The sequence below is a fragment of the Passer montanus genome, unplaced genomic scaffold, assembly GCF_014805655.1.
Source record: "Passer montanus isolate IOZ18808 unplaced genomic scaffold, ASM1480565v1 scaffold2, whole genome shotgun sequence".
Taxonomy (NCBI): Eukaryota; Metazoa; Chordata; class Aves; order Passeriformes; family Passeridae; genus Passer; species Passer montanus.
The window spans coordinates 24,422,209-24,446,362 of NW_024366591.1; the positions used below are offsets into that span (position 1 = coordinate 24,422,209).

At 37.5% G+C, this 24,154-nt stretch overlaps 1 protein-coding gene across 14 annotated transcripts in view; it reads left to right on the top strand.

The window, feature by feature from the left end:
- Window positions 1–24,154, top strand: part of EPB41L2 (erythrocyte membrane protein band 4.1 like 2) — a 111,462-nt gene that overhangs the window by 1,509 nt on the left and 85,799 nt on the right. For all 14 annotated transcript variants that reach the window (XM_039707793.1, XM_039707799.1, XM_039707794.1 and 11 more), the window contains exon 2: window positions 2,159–2,240. The gene's annotated coding sequence lies outside the window, so the exon portion shown is untranslated. The remainder of the gene's footprint in view (window positions 1–2,158; window positions 2,241–24,154) is intronic.

Consider the following 24,154-nt stretch of genomic DNA (forward strand, 5'->3'; position numbering starts at 1 on the left):
AAAGACCAGATTAAATTAAAATTATATATTCTATATTTGTTTCAAAGAACATGTATTCATTTTCTTAGCTTTATGGGCTTCTTTTCTGTCAGCTGTCGTGGGTGCTTCCAGAGCGTTAGTGCAGTGCAACAAGCATGGTTCTACAGAACTTCACCTTCAGCAAATTTTCATCAACTTGTGTGTATCCAGTCCTGCAGAGGTTGAAATGAGAAATGCTTCTTTGAGAGACTATCTAAAAGAAAAGCTGTGTCCTTAAGCATCATGAACTGCAGAAAAACTGAGTCCCTAAGCTACAGCGCCAAACGGTTACAGAACAGAAGCAGTTTTGCGGCTTCCTGGGTTACGCAGCAGTGGCCCTGGAAGGGCATTCAGCAGAAGCACTCTGCTTCAGCTGCTGCTCTCCTCCCTTACAAGTTTCCATTTCTGCTGGCCATGCTGCTTTCTGTCTGCTGTTGACCTCTTGGTGGGAAGTTGAGCTGCTTTCTTTTGCCTAAGTTGCAACATTCTGCTGAGTTTCATTACCTTTGGGCTTAGAAAATGACCTTCCCTTCAATGTTTTCTGAGGTTATTGATCTCAAAAACAATTTCTATCTCAAAAATTTCTATCAACAGTTTGTACCTGTGGCACATGAACTTGCATTGTAAAAATATAATTTAAATGGTCTAGACAAGATTTCAAAATATTTGCCCATTTGGTGATAGTGGAGAAGAGAGGGAGTTCAAACTTCTGAACATCCGGGGCTGTGTGGAATAAACTTCCAGACTTTATTCTTGTGGAAATAGACCTTTTGTTTAACTTCTACTTGGATAATTTTCCAGTAACTGCAGTCAATTAATGAGTTTTTTTAGATTCAAGGGCCAACACAGGTAACATTCTGAAGCTAGTTTGGCTTCCTGGTGTCTTACTGGGGATCCAGTGACAGCACTGAAGAGCTCTCATTTAGAGAAGCTAACCTGAAGAATAACTCTATTGCTTCTAGTAGCCAGTATGATCTGAATTGGTTTGTGAGTGTGGGTATAGACAGAACATTCATTTTTCATGGGAGCAGCTCCCAAGTCATGCCATTAAGGATGAAGAATGTGGATCATAGGTGGAGAATGGAAAAGTGTTCTGGGAAGTACAGACATGTAAAGAAGGTATTGTGGGCTGTGATAAATAACTTGGAGATATGTCCTCTTGAAGCTTATGTTCAAAAAATCAAACTAAGTTTATAAGAAATGTTTAAAATATATGACAAAGTAAAAAAAAATAATTCTGTTATTGGTGGTTGTGGGGTTCCTTTTTGAACTGGCGTTTCCTTTTGGCATTAATCTGGGAAGCATGTTTTAGTACAAAAGATTAATCTATTTTTAGGATTAAAAAGGGGGGGAACAAAATAAAATGATGGTGAATATACCTGTTACATGGATAACAGCTGTGAAAGTATTCACTGGCAGAAAAAGGATCTAAATGATTTATATTTTTAATAGTTGTGTTTGTAATGTGTAGCTCTATTCTAATTTTTGAAAGAGGAAGTGTTCTACATCTTAGTTTACTGTGTAAATTTCAGTAGGTTAAAAGTCGTTTTACTGAAGATTGTAGTGTGTAACATATTTGCCACTGGCTATTTCTAAAGCAAGGTTGAATGCTTTCCTGGGGAGAGGATGTACTAAGTCAAACTGTGATTTCATTCTGGAATTGGTCTTAAGTAGGGGGGAGTGAGAAGAGGGAAGGTGGGCTGTCTTCCTCATTGCAAGCAAAATTAACCCAAGAAAACCAGTGTTGGAAAACTGTTCATTGTGTACTCACACAATGACACAAAGAGGATGGGAGCAAGAAAAGGGGATGTGGAAGCATCCGATTGTTGTAGTCTAGGCTATACAATAAGTCAAAGTGCATTGTAAGGAGTTATTTCTGGCCTTCTGTTTTGAAAGCAGACTACTTAAAGTGTGTTAGACTTTAAAATAAACTGCCACAATTCTACTTTAAGAGACAAAAATCAAAGTGCAAATTAAATGATTGGGTGTAGGGTTTCTTTCTCTTCCTCTTTATCAGGGTGTTCACATTTTCAAAATGTTTATCATTTCAGCACTGTTCAATTTCACTTATCTGGTTTTCTAATTTATTTGGTGGGTTAATTTTTTTGGTATAATGTGACTCTGAATTATTCCCTTATAGGCAAGCAAGATATTGTGCTGTTATCCAGTTGTCATAGTTGATTTCACTCTACAAATCTTCAAGATTCCTACTGGAGTGAAAGGTAAGTTGTGGTTTATTTTTTAGATCAGAAGATTCATTGCATGAATTTACTAAATAGGTAACCTTTTGTGTTCTGTTTCAACTTCTCATTTACTTTAGCTATCAATGTGATAAATTTACATGGCTTGAGTTGTCAGTTTTGTGATATTATATAGAAAAGTTCTACTTAAGAACTTTGTGGTGTGCACTCTTCTGTGAAGGTAATTTTACTGGTAACTTATTTTCTCCATAGACTTCACCTTGTCTTTGAGAGCTTTGTAAAGATTTACAGCCTAAGTGAAGGCCATATCAGCAGAATATTGATTAATTACTATTGGGTAATCCAAAAATAACTGTTCTGTTTGGCTAGTGAAAACAGGAAAGTATGTTCCATGTATAGTGTGAGATTATAGACTTGCGTGTACTGCAGGTGGGACAGCTCAGCAAGAATGCAGGTTTATTTTTTTTATAGACTTAGGGGGAAAAAGGTTTTTTTGCTGTAGTCCGATGTCTTAGAGGCACTACACAAACACTGCATTACAACAACTCTGAGTTGGTGTTGTAAAAGAGCATGTTGGATGCCAGCCCTTTGCTGTGCACATCACAGCTGCCTTTGATGGCATAATGTTTCATGACTGCACTAAAGTATGGGGTGCTTTCAAGGCCTGACCTCAGTGAAGTTGGCCTCTTGAGTAAGGAATAATTGTCTCTGCAGATTCTCAGAAGCAGGTAGTAGTATTTTGCTTATGTGTTTCTTTGATTGGATTTTTTTTCTAAAGGAGATAAAGTACTGCTGCGGTTCATCTTTGTAGTACTTTTATTAATAGTAGCATGGCTCATCAGAGTTCTTGTGAAGAATTGCAGGGAGAGCCTCTCTTAAAACTGGTGACTTGTCAGTGTCTAGAGGGTTAACTGGGTGTTTTACTTGATATTGTATCTACCATGGGGCTCATATTTGTCATATCTTGGTTTCTCCTCCCTGTATTCTTTCTGAAGGGTGTGATAAAGCCTATCTTTTATCTTACCTTGCTGTTACTAAGCCATGCAGCTTGTGTGCTCTGTAAGGTCATTGTTAGAAGACCTTGCCATTGAGTAGTAAAATAGGGTTAGCTAAGGACAGTTTAAAGAGAACTGTGGATTGCCAGGCCTGTAGGCTTGAATCTTCCTTTTTACTTCTAACATTGTCTATGTGGTTTTCTGTTTGCTAAGCAGTAGCTCTGGAAAACTGTTTCATAGGAAAAGATGCTCAGTAACCAGAAAATAAAAATAGACTCAAAACCCCCACAGACTCTCTGAAAGATCAGTTTCATCTCAAATTGCTTGCACTGATGACAAAGCAGAGTTTAACCAAATATTTATTGTTGAAATTACTCTCTAAATAGTAGTGTTGTACAGCTAAATGTAACACCAGATTTTACTGTAATTTGCTGCTATCCCTTTACTGTGGGTAGAGAAGTATAGACTATAACTGTGGTATTCTTTATAGTGGCCTGGATAAGAATTTGACTACAACATTTCAAGAACACAGAATGTTATTAAGAATATGAAATGCTTCAGTATATATTTAAAATGCATGATGTGCTCTCCTACTGCACTGGAAAATTGGAACAGCTTTTTCCAATTTGAAATACTCAGTTATCCTGTATATGGGATTTAAAATATATAATCTTAATTCAAGTTTTTGAATTCATACTAGGCAGACCTTTGAATTCTACTGATTCAGCATGTATCCTCCTACTTCTGAAAATCAAACCAAAATTAAAATCTGGTGATAAAAATGTGCTTGGGTTTCACATTTGTTGAAACACTTTTATTGCTTCCAGTCTATCACAAAAGCAGAGATTCATCAATTAAAATATGTCAGAATATACAAAGTCTGTCCTGCAAACTTCTTTGAACATTTCAGTTTTGGATCTGAAACTTTCAATTTCTAAACACAGTGTCTTGTACTTTGTAGACGTTATTTGTAAACAATCTATTTGCTGTTTCCTCAACTGAAAGAAGCTGTTTTATCCCATTTGGCTTCTCCTTTTGAAGTTGTACTTAAAAGCTGTGTTTAACTAATACTGTAACTGCTGCTGTTTCATCATCAAGCAGTTAAAGAAGTATGCCCTGCATGTCATTGATCTTCTCATAGAGGACTGAATCCTTTTTTCTTGTATGGCTTTTTTGGTACTTTTCCTGGTAGGGCATTTCATTATTTGATCATGAGTCTGAGATAAACTCAGTGTCTCGGAGGGAAGGAGGTAGAGGGAGGGTGGACAGAGTGGGGAACCCACAACCAGAACCAGAGAAGGCTGTAGCATTAATTTTTAAGTCCGTATGTTGTCTTATGGCTGCCTTTTCCCCTCTGTAGACAACATTTGTCAAAGATCATCATATATTATGGTTAGAGGCAGCTGCTTGAAACAAGGCTGGGATTGCTACATAGCAGTGTTACTGCTCCTTCTTTACAAATCCCAATTGTAAGTGATTTTAGTATTAAACCTGTTTTGGACCTCTAATTATCTCATTAGTTAACTTAAGCTGTTGGGTATTTGGCCTCACACGCTTTCCTAGTGTGCTTTCTTCACTCTGTGTGTGCTTGAGAATATATTACAGAGAGAAATTAATGCTTAATGAAATATATGCACTTACAGTTGTGTTTTTTTGTTCCCCACCACTCCCTGCTACCCTTGTATTTGCTCATACCAAGACCATTGTATTTCCAAGCATGTTGAATTTTTTTTCATTCTGAAGTGTAAGACATGTTTCTGAAGACTGAAATTTCATTGTCTCCAGATTTTTTACTGTGTTGAATTGGTAAGGTGAAACATGTAGCAGATTAAAACATTATAGGTTTTTGTCACTTCAGGATTTAGTCCCAGAGACATTTCAGAAAGTAAGGCTGCTATTTAAGTATCATGGCATAACTGCAGAATAATACCTTAGTGTTGAGGCTGAATAGTTGAGTGTTTTTTTGGGGAAAAGTTTACCCTGTTACCAGCACATTATTCTTGTACTGCAGAAGAAATTAAGCTGTGTAAAAGTGAAGCTAGGAATACTGCAGCCCTATGTTGTAGGTGAGAAAATTCTTGGAGGAAAGGTGCCTTTTCCATAGAAATGCTCAGTTGCAGGAGTTCTAGGTTTGAAAACCTAACCCAGAGTAAAAATGAAATTGTGCTACAGACTTGGGGAGCGTAGCAGGGTGATGTGGTCAATCCAGTTTAAAAAAAACCACATATAACATTGCTGTCCCCTTCATATTCCCTCTTATGCCCACTGGTTTTAGCAAATTTAGTAAAAGGTAAATGACTTCACATTCTACTTTCATCCTTAGACCATCCAAAGATCAGTACTTTCCAAAGACCATTACAAAATCGAAACAATTATTTGCAGTCTTGACTAGAGACTGGGTATTAAATGTGAGACAGTTACCACTGAAGGAGGAGTTTGTACAATTTTAGCTCTGTTATGAAAAGATGATTAGAAGCTGCTTTAGTTCTTGTTTTTCCTGTGTTCTGGCTTTTGTTCCTTTTGTTTCAAAAAGCATAATGAAGCTCTATAAAAACACTCACACATTAGCACATATTTTGTCTGAGCTGATTTGTTTGAAACATCTAAGAAATCCAATTCTGTATCTTGAGAAATCATAAGATTTGATATACTGGGCTGGGATTTAAGAGTTTTATTTACTGCTTGCAATTGGATTTTTAAAGGCTAGTGTGAGAAAGGCAAAATATGTTCCCAGTATATTGGGAGCAAGTTTGCTTCAACCATTTTTTCACCTTGATAAAAGTGCAGCTTCTTTGCATTTTTCAGATCTTCTGCTCAGTTTCCCTGATTGTTGATTTTAAAAACCCCAACATTTTCTACAGTTGTATTCCAAGGCAACACCTAGTATGAAACTGGTTGGCTTACCATAAAATTACTCAGTGGTGGTACATTGTGCCTTGGATAAAGGGCAAAGCATGTGCTGTATGTAGCACGTTAACACTTTGGAATGGGACCAGATGCAAACAGTGTTTATTGGGTGAACTGTTTAGTCACTGTCATGAGCCCTGATTTTCTGTCTTAAAACATCTTGTCTCCATAAACTGTTGAATGCTGTGGGAAGATTAATTTGCCTGGTGGAGTCACTTGCAAAAAAGGAGAGGGAAAAAGGCTAGTGTGTTGTGGTCCACGTGTTAAGCCTATTGAAGTCAAAATCAACCTGCTTCATTCTTTTACTGCTGAATGACCATTGCTTGCTAGTAAAGGATACTCATTTAGAAAAAAGTCTGTATCCTTCCTGTTCAATAGCTCACAAGGGTCTTCTTGTTTTACTTATATTTAAACCAAGTCAGATTTTCTTTAATGATTTTGATTAAATGTTTTAAGACTTGCAGAAAAATCTGTTGCATAACTACTTCAAGTGTTATTTTTAAAATTCTGAGTGGGTTTTCATGTTTTATTATTCTCAAGGTTAACAAGTATGTGTCTTGCTGGAAGACTCAGTATGTAACCAGTTAAACTAACAGCTCAAGACACTAAAAGTGATTTTATGTTCTGTGACTATTTTTAGATGTTTGGTTATATCAAGAAGGTGAAAGCATAAGTGCTTATTTCAGGAAAAGTGTGGTTTTTCTCTGCTAGTTCATTTTGGGTGTTTGGTGGTATATTTTTTTGGATTTTTTTGTTGTTGTTGTTTTTGTTTACACCTGCCTGTCTAATGCTTTGTTTCAGGTAACTCAGGAAATATGTTTGTATGTGTGCCCTGGTAAACTGATCATGAAGGTTGCAACTCAAATTAAAGGAGAATGAAGTTAATATTATCAGAGATCTTATTTAATGTTACTCTATTAATTGATTAATTAAAATTAATTAAAAGTGGTTTCTGTAGCTTGTCAAATCTTGCTTGTTCTTTTGTCATACTCCAGTTTTTCAGTAAAAAAAAATGGAATAAAAATGATCCCTCTGTTTTCGAGAAACAAAGTTGGTTTGTGTGGGTTTTTTTATGGGTATGGAATTTTTAATTTCTTTTAGAGAAGAGCAGCTTCTGCTGACTGGTTTCAGGTTATGCCTCCCACCAATTTGTTGTAACCAGTCACTTAGCTCCAGTTATTGGCACTACATGTGGTTGTGGGCAGACTCTGGTATAGCAGTGAGGCATCCTAAAGGAGGTTTAAGGAGGAAATTCCCCAATTTAGTGTTCCCATTAGAAAACTCCAAACCATGTGCTGCTCACTTACTTCCCCCTGCCCCTTTTCCCTTTTGGTTGGATAGAGAGGGGAATTACAAGTACAAAAGGTAGAGGTTGTGGGTTGAGGTAAGAGCAATTTACTGGAAATAACAATGAAATAAGAAAAGGAGCAGTAAAAGCAAGCATATTAATAACAGAGTGTATGAGGGAGGTGAATTCACATGTGAGTGCTCCCCACGCAGGGCCTGGTGAATGCCTGACTGCACTACCACCCTCCACGATGCAGAAGGGACTCCTTCCCCTGTCCCCAGAAAATGATGTGAGGTGATACAGAATAATCTTTGACTTCTGGCCAGGCCCCCTCTTGGCTACTGCAAAAAATTAACCCTGTCCTTTCTTGAACTGAACCATTATCCTCTCCTTAGTCTATATCATTCATATAGTGCACAAATCCTACACCTACTAGCTATATATGTACATATATATACATATAAGCATAGGTATGATTTCAATAGTCAATGGCTGTCCCTCCAAGATGTCCAGTGAGTTGTGTCCATGACTTTGGGCTGTACATCCTAGATGTTTTCCAGGGCAGGAATGCTGCCAGGTGGTTGTAAGCTACATCAGGAGTCTCATGTATCTGGAGCAGACCATATTCATTGTCCATGGTAGTTATGGGAGTGTTATAAAAGTCAACATTACAGGGTGTTCTCATCCAAAAATCAAACCCCTTTGAGGTACACATTGTGTTTCCCCATCCCTCTGCATTACCCAGCAACTGCTGGAGCAAAAACAGTCACACAGGCAGGTTTGCCTTTGCTTTAGGCAGGACCAGTCTGAACTGATATTCCTCAAATGCACCACGGAGACTTCATCCCCTTCTACGGTAGGTGGGAATTTTGATTGTGCAGGACCAGTTTGATTGCTGGAGCCTCTGGAGTTAACTAAACCAGGCAGCTTTTGCTAAGTGTGAATTCCGGTGTTTGAAGGCCCCATTGCCCACTGCTTTTAGTGTGGATTCCAAGAGTCCATTGTTCTGTTTAATTTTCCCAGAGGCTGGCACATGATTGGGAATAGGGTACACCCACTCAGTCCTGTGCTCTCTGGCCCAGGTGTCTGTGAGAGTAGCTCTGAAATGAGTCCTGTTGTCCAGCTCAGTTCTCAGGGGTGCCATGTTGCCACAGGACAAGGCCCAAGATGGTGTTTTGGGCAGTAGCATCAGGCACAGGGTATTAATCCAGTCCTTCAGGGGTTGTTTCCACCATTGTAAGCATGTAGCGCTTGCCTTGGTGGATTTTCAGCAGTGTGATGCTGTGATATGCAGGGCCTCCCCATATTTGTATTTCAGCCATTATCCACCACAGCATAGAGGCCTTTCCTGCTTGGCCTGCTTGATCACAGCCCATGTTTCACAGTTATGGATAACTTGGGACATAGCATCCATGGTTAAGTCCACCCCTCAGTCACAAGCCCATCTGTGTGTTGCATTGTTTCCCTGATGATGTAAGGCATGATGGGCCCACCAAGCCAGAAATTACTCACTTTTATGTTGCCATATCCACCTGAGGCACTTTAATCTTGGCAGCTTCATCTGCCTCTGCATTGTTTCCCTGATGCTGTAAGGCATGATGGGCCCACCAAGCCAGAAATTACTCACTTTTATGTTGCCAGTCCATATCCACCTGAGACACTTTAATCTTGGCAGTTTCATCTGCCTGTCCATTGTTGCAGTGCTGTTTGGTAGCCCAGCTCTTGGGTATATGGCCAACTTCTTCGCTTAGGCAGTGATGTCTTGCCACATTTCAGCAGCCCAGATGGGTTTCCCTCTCTGCTGCCAGTTGACCTTTTTCCATCATTTGCTGCCATCCATGAGTCACTGTAGAGGTAGAGCACTGGCCATTTCTCTTTCAGCAATATCTAAAGCGGTTTCCCTCTCTGCTGCCAGTTGACCTTTTTCCATCATTTGCTGCCATGCATGAGTCAGTGTAGAGATAGAGCACTGGCTATTTCTTTCAGCATTATCTAAAGTCTGCTGGGTGGCTTTCAGGTCTGCTCTCTGGCTTGATCCACCTTGTCCCTCAATAGCTTCTACCAGCTCATTGTGTAGGATTTCATTTGGCAGCTTTCCATTTTCAGAGTGTGTGGCAGGAACTGTCAGTAAAGAGTGTATTGCTTTTCATTTTGTTGTGGTTGATTATATGATAGGGCCTCTTCAACATGTGGTACCTTCTCCTTTGATGATGGTAGTCTGAAATTTTTACCTTCATGCCAGTTCTTGCTGACTTCCAAGATCCCTCGGTGATTGGGGTTTCCTATTTGGCCTTGCTGTGTCATCAACACAACCTGCCTACTCCATGTGGTGTAAGTGACATGATGTGGGACTGGGACTTTCCTTTTGAACATCCAGCCCAGTATTGGCAGCTGGGGTGCCAGAAGCAGATGGGATTCAGTGCCAGCCCCTTCTGAGAAGCTCAAGCTCCTTCATACACTGCTGGTATACCAGCAGTTGAGGTGTAACAGGCCTGGGATCCTTTGCATCCCTGACTGCAGAAATCACAGGCTTGTCTTTGAGTCTCCCTGGGTGTCTTTTGCCAGAAACTTCAGAAAGAATCTTTTTTCTGGCTGCAGTGTAAAGCACATTTTCCGCATCTTGTCCTTTCCTGACTGACCTAAAGGCTTCTGCATGAACAATCTCCCGTTTAATTTGTTCAAAAGGTTCTTGTTGTTCAGGACCCCACTTGGAATCATTCTTTTTCTGAGTCACTTAATTGAGGGGATTTACGATCTGACTGTAATCTGGAATATGCATCCTCCAAAAACCCACAGTGCCTAGGAAAGCTTGTGTTTCCTTCTTGCTGCTTGGTGGGGACATGGCTACTGCTTTGTTGACCACATCCACTGGAATCTGACAATGTCCATCTTTCTGTTTTACCCTTAAAAACTACTTTGTCAGATGCTTCAGGTATCATATTATTTTAGGTAAAGTTCAAGTACCTAACAGATACTTGAAAAGCTGTATGGAAATTTTCTTACTGAGGTTTTTGGGTGTTCCCAAGGCTCTCTTTCATGACAGAACAGTTAGCTTGGTTTTAATCCAGAAACAAAGTTGGAAAGTTTTTGCAGTGTATGTGTCTTTAATAAAACTAAAGAGAAACAAAATCATAGAATAGCAAATTTGTCATCTGTCAAAGCAAAGCTTCATGAATTTTAAATATTCTTATTAGAACAGTAAGATTCTGCTATAATGGGAATTCCACCTGTACCATTTTCCTAGTTGTTTGCTATTACTTGGGTATTAGCACTTTTTTATAAAAAACAATTCTGCTGTTAGATTTTTTGCAAGCCTAAAGTTACAATTATTTCAATTTTTCAGTAACATAAAGTAAAATTACAGAATTTTTTCTTTAACATATGTTTGCAGAGCATTATTAGCCTGAAATCACATGTAAATTGTGATAGCATAGAGGCAAAATGTACCACTGCGTAGGAGTGAATTGGAACTGGGGATACTTGGGATGTTTCTGACTATGATTCATTATTTCTTTGTCTGGTTTGGAGAGCTTTGAGTGTGGCTTTTGTACCTTTGATCATGTCTATCTTATATGTGCAAACATTTGAACAGCAAATTCAGTCACTAACTAGACAGTAATTCTTTTTTCTTCAGTACTAATTTTGAGCTAATTGAAGTAGTGATGTCAGTGGGCAGCTCTGTGTCCATGGATCATGCTTTTGAACTATTTGCTCCTATTGTGGAACTATTAAAAAGAAGAATGCACTTAGGAGGCTGAGTATCTCTAGTCTGTATGGAGGTTGTGTTAAACGACAGACGTTGGGTTTTCGTTTTCATCAGTAGATGTACTGTTGCATGGTTTTTACACTCTAAATGTCTGGTTCACTGTATTTTCTCACCTTCATCCTTTCGGCTCCAAACAAGCCCTTTGTAACCTCTTCTCCCCACTTGATTTTTTTCTGTTCTTTTTTGCTTTCCCCTTGAATTAAAGTAAACACTGCTGTTGTTTACAAAGTTCTGTGCTGCTGAAGAATTGAAGATGGCTTTTGCTCTGCTAGTCATCGCTAAAGAAACATTTGTAGTGAGTTGAGAGTGGTCTGATGGTTACATGCTGTGAAGTTATGCAAAACTTTTTGTCTCTGATGTGAGCAATAAAATGTTACTTGATCCACAGCTGTATTTTTAAAATGCAACACTATTTTAGTATGGACATCTTCTTGTTGCTTTATGTGGAAGTGATCACATTCAGGGCTTTAGCTGGAAATGAACAGTCACCTCAGAATTCTTTCATTAAAAATAGGCAACATAACTATTGCTACAATGAGATAATGTAAGACAGGCCTTACATCAACATGATTGTAACATAAAGACTTACGTGAAATCAAGCTAAGTCTAACGTGCTCCCATATTCAGCCAGCGCTTCTGACCTTTTCTTCTGAAAACGGCTGTTGCTTCTTTCACCCCCCCTGGACTAAAGGAGATGCCTGGTAGGCTATTAAGGTGTATCTTTCTTTGCATGAAAAATTTCCAGTTTTCTGACCTGTCTTTGTACTTGAAAAGCTCTGCCATAGGCTACACTTACTTATCAATAGTATGCATCAATTCACATGACAGAACTGTCTTTGCTGATACCCTGAAGGCTGGTCATTCTGCAAAGGACTTGAATACTCTGCAGGAATTTTACGAGTAATTCAGTGCTTTTCAGCCAGGAGAGTGTACTACTGTATTCAGATTTAAAGTTTTTTCCACTGATTTGTTTGTAGTTATTGTTTGAAATTATTTTTACGCTTTGTTGTATTGCTGTTCTTCTTCAAAACACACTTGCAAATTTTAGCATGGAAATTTTGAAGAACTGAACAGAAAGATCAAATTCTTCAGACTCTTAGCTTGCTGTTACACAGGGAGAAGTGGTAACAAGGGAAAAGTCACTGCATGTAGTGCATAGTTACAGGGATCCTGGGCTTTGACTTCTACTAACTTTCCATTTCTGATTGCTAAAGAGGGCTTAACTCTTGTGGTGAGAACTATGAGAAAAGGAGGAATCTAAAGTAGTCTTTTTTTTCCTCTTGGGTCACCTATGTTTTTTGTTCTGCAGCCTTTTGTACCCTGGTAGGATAAGTTGTATTTATTTGGCCTAATGAGTTAATGCCTGTAGTCTTTTTCTCTCAGAGCTGGTGGGGCTTTGTGGCTGTTTTTTGAGCTTCCTAGTGCAAGTGGTGATACTTAAAGGTCTGACTCAGAGCTAGTTACTGAATAGCATCAAGTAGAGAAAGTGAGAAGTAATCAGACTTGCAGTCTGAAGTAAAGCAGCATTGCTGCAGGTTTCTGCTCGCAAAACATTTGAGGCAGTGTAGCAATGTGTGATCAGTAAAATATTGATTTGTTTCCTGCAAATAGTTTTTATTTCCTCTTAATATTGTGACACTTTGACTTAAACATTTAACTTGGTCTATAAAGCTAAAATATTTCTAAAGCATCTTCACTGATTGTTGTTGATGTTGACTTAATACTCCTGTTTTTCTTAGACGGTATTTAATTAGAGGAATTAATCTATTCTGATTATGATACTGTCATTGCCTACAGTAATACCATGTTTTTAAACTGACTTCTCAGTTAAATAAGTTCTTGCATCAAAATGGTTAGTTATAGTGATTTTCTAGAGTCATTACTAGCAGTTCACACAAGGCAGGATGCTGAAATAAAGCAGTAGATAGGCACCTGGAAAATAACTTTTTGAGAGGAATTTAATGTGAAGAAAATCATGATTCTTTTATCCTCAAAATGTAGAGATGGATGCATTAAGAGATTTCTGAATGATTTATAATTATTTTCTTTTTGGTGGTCTGCATTATCTCCGTTTGCTCTGTAGCTTACATGAGCTCAGGAGACCAGAGTGTTGTTAAGTGTGAGGTGTCTCCTGACCTTTCAGAAGAGTTTGAGATACCATTGAGAATTCTAAATCAGATCTGGCAAATTCCCATAATAAGATGTCAAAGACCCTTGGCTTTTTTCTGTTCCCCACAGAGTCTGAAAAATACCATAACTTGATTTATATTTTTATTTTCTACCAAGTTAAGAAAATTAAGCAGCCTAAGTTCTACAAAGCTGGCAACCAAACTTGTCTGATGTATTTTGTGTTAGATACTTCTAGCATAGCTTACTGAACTTGGTATGTTCTTCAAAAGAATATATATGGAATTTGGTGTAGTCAGTTCCCTGGATGACACCAAAGTGCTTTATATATTGTTTACATCTGAAGGTATTTTTGTCTAAGCCATCACTGCATTTTAAAACTGTCTATTAGTGTGCAGATTGGAAGTAGATAGATTACCCAGCTGTAAGTAAAGGTTATCATTTGATTTAGGGCATGATACTTCTGTTTCCATGCACAACTGATGTGTTCTTTGCTTCGAGGCCTAAGAGGTGACTATGCCAGTAAATGCCACAAATTCTCTGTCTCTGTGACAGGACTATAAAGATGTAGTCCTGTAACTACAGGATGTTATGAGTTATTTGTAATCTGAGGAATTGTTGCTGCCACAATTTCAGGGTGACTCTCTGAAGTTTTGTGTTAGGGTACAGTCATAACCAGTGTAAGCAGACTCGTTTGAATACTTGCAAAACCAGCATGAATATTTGACCAAAACTGTCAAACTAGCAATTCACGAGACAGAGCTTGGTTTTTTCAATCTACATCATCTTCTTTGCATTATTAGTTCATACACCTGCAACAGGCACAGCTTTGCAGCTCTATCTCTGCTTTTATGGTCAGCTAACTATTGACATGTTTGAGTTGCAGATTCTTTGGGTTAAAAGCACAAAATAGTTTGCTTTCTGAACATGTAATGGTGGTGGATGTACTGAACTTGGTATGTTCTTCAAAAGAATATATATGGAATTTGGTGCAGTCAGGGAGGAGATGGAAGAAACCCAGAATGCAAACTCATAAGTCCTGCAAGATGAATAAACTGGATTTAGAGATCCCACCTATCTAATATCCACTGAAATTCTTACATTGCTAGATTTTCTTCTGCTAACTTATTTCAAAAGATTTTTAATAATGATAATACTGTGGTAAAAGCAAGAGATGATCAGTAGAGTTTTTAGGTAACAATAATTTTTCATGTGTTTGAAATATTGTTCCACTTATGTTCTTTCTCATTTTTCCTCTTTTCATGCTCTTTTGCTCCACTATACAATATGCAGTAATAGCTAGAAGTAGTAATATGGGAATAATGTCTTTAAATTGAAAGAGGACAGGCATAGCTCAGATGTTAGGAAGAACTTTTTACTGTGAGTATGATGAGGCACTGGAACTGGTGGCTGTTGCCCAAGGATGTTATGCATGTCCCATCCCTAGAAGTGTTCAGGGTCAGGTTGGAGGAGGCCCTGAGTGGCCTGGTCTAGTGGGAGGTATCCCTGCCCATGGCAGGGGTTTGAAACTAGCTTTTAGGTCCCTTCCAACCCAAATAATTCTGTGAATACTGGAATACTAGCCTTTCAAAGCTAGTGGTAACAAATATGTTATTGACCTTCTTGTAATCATCCTCAGCATTCATTTCAGGTTTACCTGAAACCATCAGATTTTTCCATATTTAAAACTGAGTTGCAGTGGAAGAACTTAGGAAGCACGATCTTCCATGACTTTTTCATGCTCTTCTTTATAACAAAATATCAGCTTTTTTCCCTGTCACTTATAAATGTTTGTTCTGTCAGTATCTCTTTTCTTTGTTTTCTTATATTATTCCCTGAGTATTCTTGATGCAGAACCATCCAAATGATCACTAGATAAGTATTTATTTTGTGTGGCTGGTAGGTGCTGACAGTAAAGTTAGTAAGGCAAAGAAAATAGGTTTACTTATGGGTTTATACTAGACACTCTTCACTAATTGGGATTTCTTTCCTACCAAACTGGCTTTACATGTCCTGTATAAATTAAGTATTATTGAGACCTCTGGACCATTGCTAAATTTAGTTCAAATTGACCATTGAACTTAAACATTACTAAAGAAGAATAACAAACAGATGAACAGGCAGTATGCTTGCATAGATCTTATTTCTGTAGGAAACTAGGCCAACAACTGTAATGTTTCAAACAGCATTCTTGTTGAAGTTAAATAAAATCTTTTCCAACCTGTTCCTAACATGTGGTGATGGTTGATATTTCTTATTCTCAGTTTGATTAAGTTAATAGTTTTCTGAAAATCTTTAGCCCTTTTGCCTGCTTTTTTACTTTAAAGAATGCTTAATACTTCTGGTAAAAGCGAATGTTTGTAGACTGCCTTTTGCTGTCAGGCAAAGTTTTGCTGCTATATAAGCTCTGTTGTTCATTGGATCTTACAGTTGTTCAGGTTGGAAAAGACCTTTCGGATTATTAAATCCAACTGTTAGGTTAACACTGCCAAATCCACCACTAAACAATGTCCCCAAGCACCACATCTCCAAGTCTTTTAAATACTTCCAGAGATGGTGACAACCACGTCCCTGGACAGCCTGTTTCAGTGCCTGGCCATCCTTTGAGCGAAGATATTATCCCTTCTATCCAATCAAAACCTCCCCTGGTGCAACCTGTTTTATTTGTTGTTACTTGGGAGACAGGCACTCATCTTGCTTGCAACCTCTGTTCTAAAAACCATGTCAACTGTTTTCCTATATTCTCTCTAAATTTTTATGTTCATGCTGCTGAATATAATTTAGAAACTGAAGTCTCTGACAGCTTGTTATGAGTGAAAGGTCTTATTTCCTCCTTTTTTGCAAATAGGAAAAGATGTTAACTAGCAGAAGGATATTGCAAGTTAGGGAAAATACAGTTGTGATTGTTACCTTAGTAACACTTAAGTAATTTGCTGGGTATCTTTCAGTACTTGGAAACTCAACTGTATTAGACCTAAATGACAACTTGTTTCTTCTTTGAAATCCTTATTACGAAAGTAAGAATTTTCATAAGTGTATTAAGATTATTTTTGACACAGTTTTTTAATGTTGTATCAGTATTATCAGTATCTCCTCATATTGTTTTTGCAACAGATCTATTGAATGTATTGTTAGCTACCTTTAGTTTTTTATTAATGAGGAGTCTTTTGAAATTCTAGCCTTGCTTTATCTAGTATTTTACAAGTATCATTCATAGCAGTATATTAAATAAATTACTGAACTTTGCCATGCTACAGTAATGAAGTAAGCTTGAGAGTCTCAGCCCTGTACTGTTGTCTGTTATTTGATTCCCTGATCCACCAATTTGCTTATATATATATATATGTATGTATGTATATATCTCCATGTTTCTAATTAAACTTTCTGACTGAAAAGTTTCTAGCAAACTTCCCTACTCCTCATTTTAAGCAAGGGCATGCCATGATTCAAGTGTAAAACCCCTAATCCTTCACAGGTGTTCCCTTGCTGTTTCTGCCCAGGAGAGAAGCTACTAGTACAGCACGCTGTGGAGTGAGCCCAGCAACAACTGAGACCACATCCACCAACAAATCCAGCCCTCCAACATGCTTTGAAGTGTCTCATGAGTGACATGAGGCAGAGACTCTCTTAGATTCCAAAACTTGTCCTGGTGATTGTCATCTGAGTTATTAAGAAAATACAGAATATGCTCAGTGAAATGAACCTGAGTATTCCAGTCAGAGAATTAACTGAGCTTCTTTTAAATGTGAAATGCGTGTTGTTTCTTCTTCTCTGGCCTTAAGCATGTGGGAAAGAAGATCATTTCTAAGCAAAGGGAAAAGGAAATTGTCTCATATTTATTAAATCCTTTTCCTATCAGGAAGTATGCATCAGGATTATATGCTTGGCAAGCAAGAGTACATATTTTGGCACATTTTTCTCTTTGTAACTTTAACAGCCTGCCAGCATTGCAGGCAGCACTAGCAGCAGTCTGTCCCAGACAGTTTTGATTATAAATCCCAGTCTCTGCAGCAGGGCAGAGAGCTGTTTGGTCTCCTTGGCTCCTTTTCCTACCCAAGTGCACTGGGAAAAGAGGGGATAGGGGATAGATGGAGAAGGCAAGATGATGGTCGTGCTTCTGGTAACTCCCTCTGCATCCTAGTTAAGTATCCTCTGAGTAAATATCCTGTATAAATTTAAGGAGAGTCCAGGCTTGTTGTGATGGAGCCGATGGTCTGCAATCTAATTGTGTCTGGAAGATCTCCAATAAACCATTGTTTGAGTGCAACAACCCCCAGAATTACAAATGGCATTGCCCACACAGGCATTCCAGAAATTGTGGACACAGTCTTTTCTTGGTTATCAAATGAAAAGTTAAAGGGTAAATATCTTTTAAAGTTCTGTTGGGACCAAACATAATGTTGTGAACTTTAATCCTCCGTCAGTGCTCAGATCTGTATTGCTAATTTTGCCATTTGAGGTGGCAGTGTCTTCTCCATTTACACAAAAATGAAGAAAAAAATAGCTGAGCATCATTATGCTTGCTCATAGTGAAGATTTTCTGTGAGAGTGATGGCCATGCTGCTGAAATAACTTACATTTTTTAAATAAATAAAATAAATAAATAAAATGGAATTACGAAGGGAGGCAATTGAGGAAGAGTAGATGTCCTTGTATGGGAAAGATTCTGAGGAAAAGGGTGAATGTCCAACTATGTTCTTGTTTTCAAGAATAAATTAGTACCTTTAGTGCTTGTTTCTTTCAGAAAATCAAAGTGATTACATAAGCATGCTTAATAAGGTAGCTAAAGTGTTACATTAATACAGTTTGAGTATTATGTTCTTGTTCTTCTAAGTCATTTGAGTAGAGTGCAGTTCTGAAATTTTATGGGAACGTTCCATCTACAAATCTATTTTATCATCATTCTGTGGAATGAACATGGAGAGCAGCAAATAATGGAATTTCATATGTTTTTCCAACTTATGCCTACAAGCAACTTTTATTGCATTTAAAACTTGTTTTAAAATGAGTAAAGCTTACATATTAAAATCTAGGATATTCCCTTTAATATTGAAATTAATGTTTTTAGTGGAAGAGAAATGTATAAGGAATATTTTTACTAATTTTTTTTGATTGTGAACTGATTTTATGAAGCAATTAAATTACATATTTGGGTTTTGGTTAAGATGGGTTTTTTTCTGGAAATATTTTTTTTAAAGCCAGCCAGCTTCTTCTAACACTTAAGGAGATTTAAAGTTAGTATTTTAACAAAAAATGGAAGCTTATCTACTGACATTCTTTTTAACTTCATGTAAGCTATCTACATTGGGGTCTGTTTTTATGGCATGTAAATTTCCTGTCTACCTATTTGGTTGAGTAAAATGCCTGACACAAATTGTTGGTGCTCTTAGCTTAGTTTTATTATATCTGTTGGTCTGTGGTTTGATCTCGGGTGTAACTTTTTTAAGTCTGGAATAAGGAAAGCTGAAGTTACCAAGAGTGAAAACTTTGGTTACCATGCATATAGAAGCTACTCTTTGTAATACAAAGGAATTGGTTTAACAAAACAAATTATTGCTTTTTCCTCAAGGGCAAACTGAAGTGCTGCCAATAAAAGGACTCTTGAAATAACTGCAGTCTTCCACAGTTTCCTTGTGTCTGCCACATGTGAAGTGTTTTGTATCTTTTTAGAATCAAGGTATTGAAGGAGACTTTGTCATGAAGATAAAGAAGGGGTTTTTTTTTAGTCTAGCATGGAATCTGAAATTGAGTTAATAACATCGCAAACATGTCAAAGCTGTTTCCTGAAGATATTTTACAAGACCAGATTTCTCTGTACAGAGATTCGAGAAGTGGATTCCCAAAGGCAGTACCGCAACTTGTCAAGATTGGTCTTTACCTCTAGGTATCTATCTTGAGTCAAGGATCTTGAATCTCATTTCTCAGGACTTGGTATTTCACTAGAGAGTGTAACCTTAGGCAAGGAAAGAAAATTACTTAAATTGTTACTATTTGCCTTAATTGTATCATATAGATCATTCAAGGAGTTGATGTTAATTAGCAGAAAAGTGTTATTGTGATTTCTCAGACTAAGTCTCTACTGTGTGTATAGCATGAAAACAAACAGAAAGATTTGATTGATTACTTGTTATAATTCCTTTGGCAGCAGTTCTTCATTTAGGAAGCCTCTGCCACTGTACCCAGTTTTGTATTCTGTCTTTTTCTTACCACATTAACAGACTGCTGCTTCAACTTTCTTCACACATCCTACAGAAAGATTGTCTATTGTTGATTTCCATTTGCTTTTTAGGTGGCTTCTCCTTAAACAACATATTTGAAATAGTTCATTTTGGATATCATCTGGGGAGTCACATATTAAACCAAAATTGTAATGGGCAGTTGTAGCCTTACTAGGTGGTACCTAGAAGACGAAGAGGGAACATCCTTCTTCCAGGTAGGGAATTGCTGTTCATTCCGTTTGTTAAAAATTAGCTTGGTTAGGAATGGGAACACTTGATGTGCACTGCAATGAAAAATTTAGTGAAAGAACATGGTAGAGGATTTTTTTTTTGGGGGGGGGTGGGCACCAAATGGGGCTAGATTTAACTGGATGGATACCATAGTTTAAAAAATGGTGCTATCCTTTCTACCAATTCAATCATGCACTTGTTTGGTATTCCTGAATGAAGGTAACAATACTTACCATTATAATAATGCACAGAAATAACTCCCTGAAATTATTACTGAAAATACTTTATGCCTATGACATAATTCTGGCTAAGCTGCAAAGCTCTTAATGACTGACAGATTGCAGAGTACAATTTTTAAACATTTTAAGAATGAGCCTATGGCTGAGAAGTACTGGCAAGTTGTAGATACTGCAGATATCAAGAAGAGTGTTGAAGGGAAATGCAGATGTTATTACAATTGTTTTTATAATATATATGTATGCCCTGAGTCTCTGTAAAATGCAGGTAGCTGATGGCAACAGTTCAGTTAAGTATAGCTGTAAGCAGAGGGACAGCTGTAAAGGGATGAAGAATTTATAGCATAGCTTTGTAGAGTAATTGCAAGCTTAATGCAAAAGAATGTTTCCTGAGGCACTTCAAGAGGTTCAAGTGAAATAATTCACAGTGAATTTTGCAGTAGCTGGAAACAAACTAACTTCTTGTTTTGTTTCAGTAGTAGTAGTAGCAGCCTGCTTTATTTCTATACCCACTCTCACCCCTTCAAATAATGAAGTTTAACTGAAATGCTTCGTTTAAACCCCTGTGACAGCTCATAGGAATGATTATACAAAAGTTTGCCAAACAGCTGGGGTTTTATAACCAAAAGTTAATGTTGAGGGCAAAGTCATAGTTTTAATGTTTTTGGAAGGAGGAGGTATAAACAAAATTTGCCTTTGTTATATGCTTTGCTTAGCAGCTTTTGTCACTGAATTATCTCTAGGTGGGGTTGATAAGGGCAGCAAAACTTAAGTCTAAAACTAAAGGATAAGATTCTCTGGGTGGAGGCTCTGTTTTGTCTGCTTTGGCACAAAGGCTGCAGGAATGGGTGAGGGTGCTAATGTTGAGTGTGGTCTGCAGCCCACTTTGCCTCTGCATCCTGTCCTGTTCCTGGATTTATGATGGTGAGGGAGGGTAAGACAACTGCGTGTTGTTGCAATAGCTCTCTGTTGCGAAAGGCAGAAGCAAGCTAGAGCAAAGACTAATTCCTGCGGTATCCTTAGCTCTGTTTCTTTTCTGGTTGAAGGTAGTGAGGTTCCTGGGAAGCTGTCAGAGGTTGGTAATTTGGATAGAGAGAAGTCAGGAGCACAGTAACAACAGTGAGGGTGGGGTTGTCACTAAACTATAGAAGAAAGGATGGAAGTTGGAGCTGGTACTGATGCTGCAGCAAAGATGAATTTAACTGGAAAAAGCTAGTTTTCTTAGAACTCCTTAATTTGTGCTGCCTTGTTCCCAAACTTTCCAATGAATGGTGTTACTCAGTCATGTGACTGGTGCCTCTTAACAGAATAGACTAAAACTAAATATCAGCTATGCTTAAAAGTATCTTTGTGATTTGCTTTTGAAAATGCATTCATAATAAGTGATATCATGCATCTCTCTGATAGCTTTTCTTAAAATAAGCTTCCTTTTTATTCTTTGGCTTATCAGGATGGTAGAATAAAGGGTTGAAGGAACCTTGAAAAGCTTTAGTGTTTCAATAATGTGTACAAAACTTAAAGCTAAGGTAATTTGAGAAATGTGGTGCTTGACCTATGATACTGCTCTAGTTTGCTGTTAGAATTGGAGGAACTAGCCAAACCAGTAAATCCACTGTGTAGAAAACAGTATTCCGGAAAAAACCTTCAACAATCCTTTATAAATCAAATGTTTTACCTACTGTGAAAGTCTTCAGTTTCTCAAAAAAGGGTCAGTGCAGAGTAACCAGTCTTATACTGGAATAAAGATGCTTGTGTCGTGGCAATAGGAAACCTTTTACTACTAAAGGTTTCACTTCTCAAATTTGCTTCTTTCTAATATTTCTGGAGTTATGAAATATTCACCTTCTGTTTTCTACTTACAGTATAACCATTTGAAAGAGTTTATCATTCATATTTATTGTACCTGACATATTACTTGGATGCCAGTCTCAGACTTGCCCTGACAATGAGTTCTGAGATGATTGAATGTATCTCCTATAACTTCTAATGCATGTAGTGCCAAGAAGGATATTTCTCAGTTTCTGCAATACACTATGCTTGAAATTGGAATGGATGATATCTTTATATTATATTTCAAAGGCAGCCACAGGTTAGAGATATTGACAAGTCAGTCATTTCAAAGTAATGTGCTGTGTGTCCTTGGATGAAACAAGTTTTCCTTGAAAATCTTATTTCTGTGGAATAACTCTCATTGTTGTGTGTAGTCAGATGCAAACCATTGTATTATGTCAGTCCAGAGAAATTTTGGAAAGGAGATTAGGAGAATCTCTCTTGAGTACAGATTCAATCACTTCATTTTTTTTCCTTATAGCAAGTATTCTTTCAATTTTATTGAAATTTTCAGAAATAGCCATAATTTTAAATGGACATTGAAATGGTTTAACAGTCAGTAGGAAACTAAATAGTTGTTCATAGTTGTTTAGTGCCATCCTAAAGCAGCACTGCTGTTAAAGTGTCAGTAAACTTCATTGTCCCATGATTTCCCACTAAGATTTTTGTTTGCTGGAAATCCAGGATTTGCAGACTCTTTCTAGAGAGGGAAGCATTGGCAGTAATTAATGAGTGGGACTGCTGAGTACAGTGTCCACATGTATTCACTGTTACCTCAGGATGATCCTGTGATGTCCCTATGGCTAGTGGTGATTTAGGTGACCCTGTCTGCCATTGTGATAGCCTGATATTGATAATTAATTTGGAAGGGGACCCTCTTCTAGGCTGCCAGAAGATACATTTACTGTAGTTGTGGACTGTCTGGGACCACACTGTTGCTGAAGGGTAAAAGTTAGCTTCTGTAAGTCTTATTTATATAAATGCATTTGCCTTGTGCTTAGGTCCATAGAGAATATTTGAAAAACACATTACAGTTCAGACTTAATTCTGAAACTGAATTCTATGAAAGTGACAGCTGAAAGTTTCTGGGAGTTTATAAATAGCCTGTATTAAGTATCTGTATAAGGGTATATGTGAGGGACATTGTCATCCTTGCTTTCTGATAGGAAACAGCTTGTAGTTGGGGAGGTAGCAGGGGCACAAATTAAACAGTTAACAAACCAATGATCAAACCACCTTTTTTTTGAAGAGAAGGCTGATAGCCTAATTTTGTGGATGAGATTGCTGGAGTGGACTTTTGTCTCGCTTTGTTTTGTTTAGAATTTACATCTATTAGTTGACAAGTGGCAGAATTACATTTTCAGTGGCTGAGTCCCAAATGTGAACATTGCTGAGTTAGAGGTTCTAACCATTGCAGGCTTGGTGTATTTGCTTATTTTGCTGCACTGGTGTGTCTGACATAATTGGGTCATAAATTCCAGCTTTTGTTCTCAGCCTTTTTTTTTTGAAAGCTCATCAGACTTTAATACTGATTGCTGCATGAAAAATTGCTTCTCACCGAGTACTCTGGAAAATTCAACAATGGTAACCTTTGGAGCTTGAAAAGGTTTTGAAAGGTATCGGCTTTGGTTAGTTACTTCATTATTTTTGGGTAGTTGTAGTGCTGCTCTTGTTTTGCTTTACTGTTTTGACACCTACAAGTTGAATGGTATAGTGATTTGTAGCTTAGTGGGAAAGTAACCATAAGTTTTGCAATACTAATATTTTTGTGCTTATAAAGAAATAGCTCAAAATTTTAAATTTTCATTTATCTGGAAAAAGTCATATTTCATGATACAAAATATTTCTAGAGGCTAAATTAAATTAAAAAATTTAACTAAATTTTAAATTAAATTAAATGGGGAAATAGGCATGATGCTCTTCATACTAGTTTTTATGTTTATATTTACTTTCTTAGACAACTCTGATATACTGTGGGTTTCTTATGGAAGTCACTTACTAATTTCAATTGTAAAAGCAGTTGCATTCAAATCACATTTTCTTCTGGCAGCCAAAAATTCACTTAAAGACAAGGAATACTTTAGTAACTGCCTAATACATTGGCTCTGTTAATTAACTGGAGTGCCTTGTATTACATGATTGAGTGTCCGTGTGGAGAATTAAATATACTGTGACTCATAAGCAAATTTTGCTGTAATAAGAAAAAAATTACCTATTATTTGTCTGGAAATCTTTACTGTCAGAGTTAAAGAAGTACCTCATCTCTGTATGTTGTGAGAATTGCAATGCTGGCTCGGTCAGGTGAATTGCAAAACAAAACGTAATGCAAATCAGAGC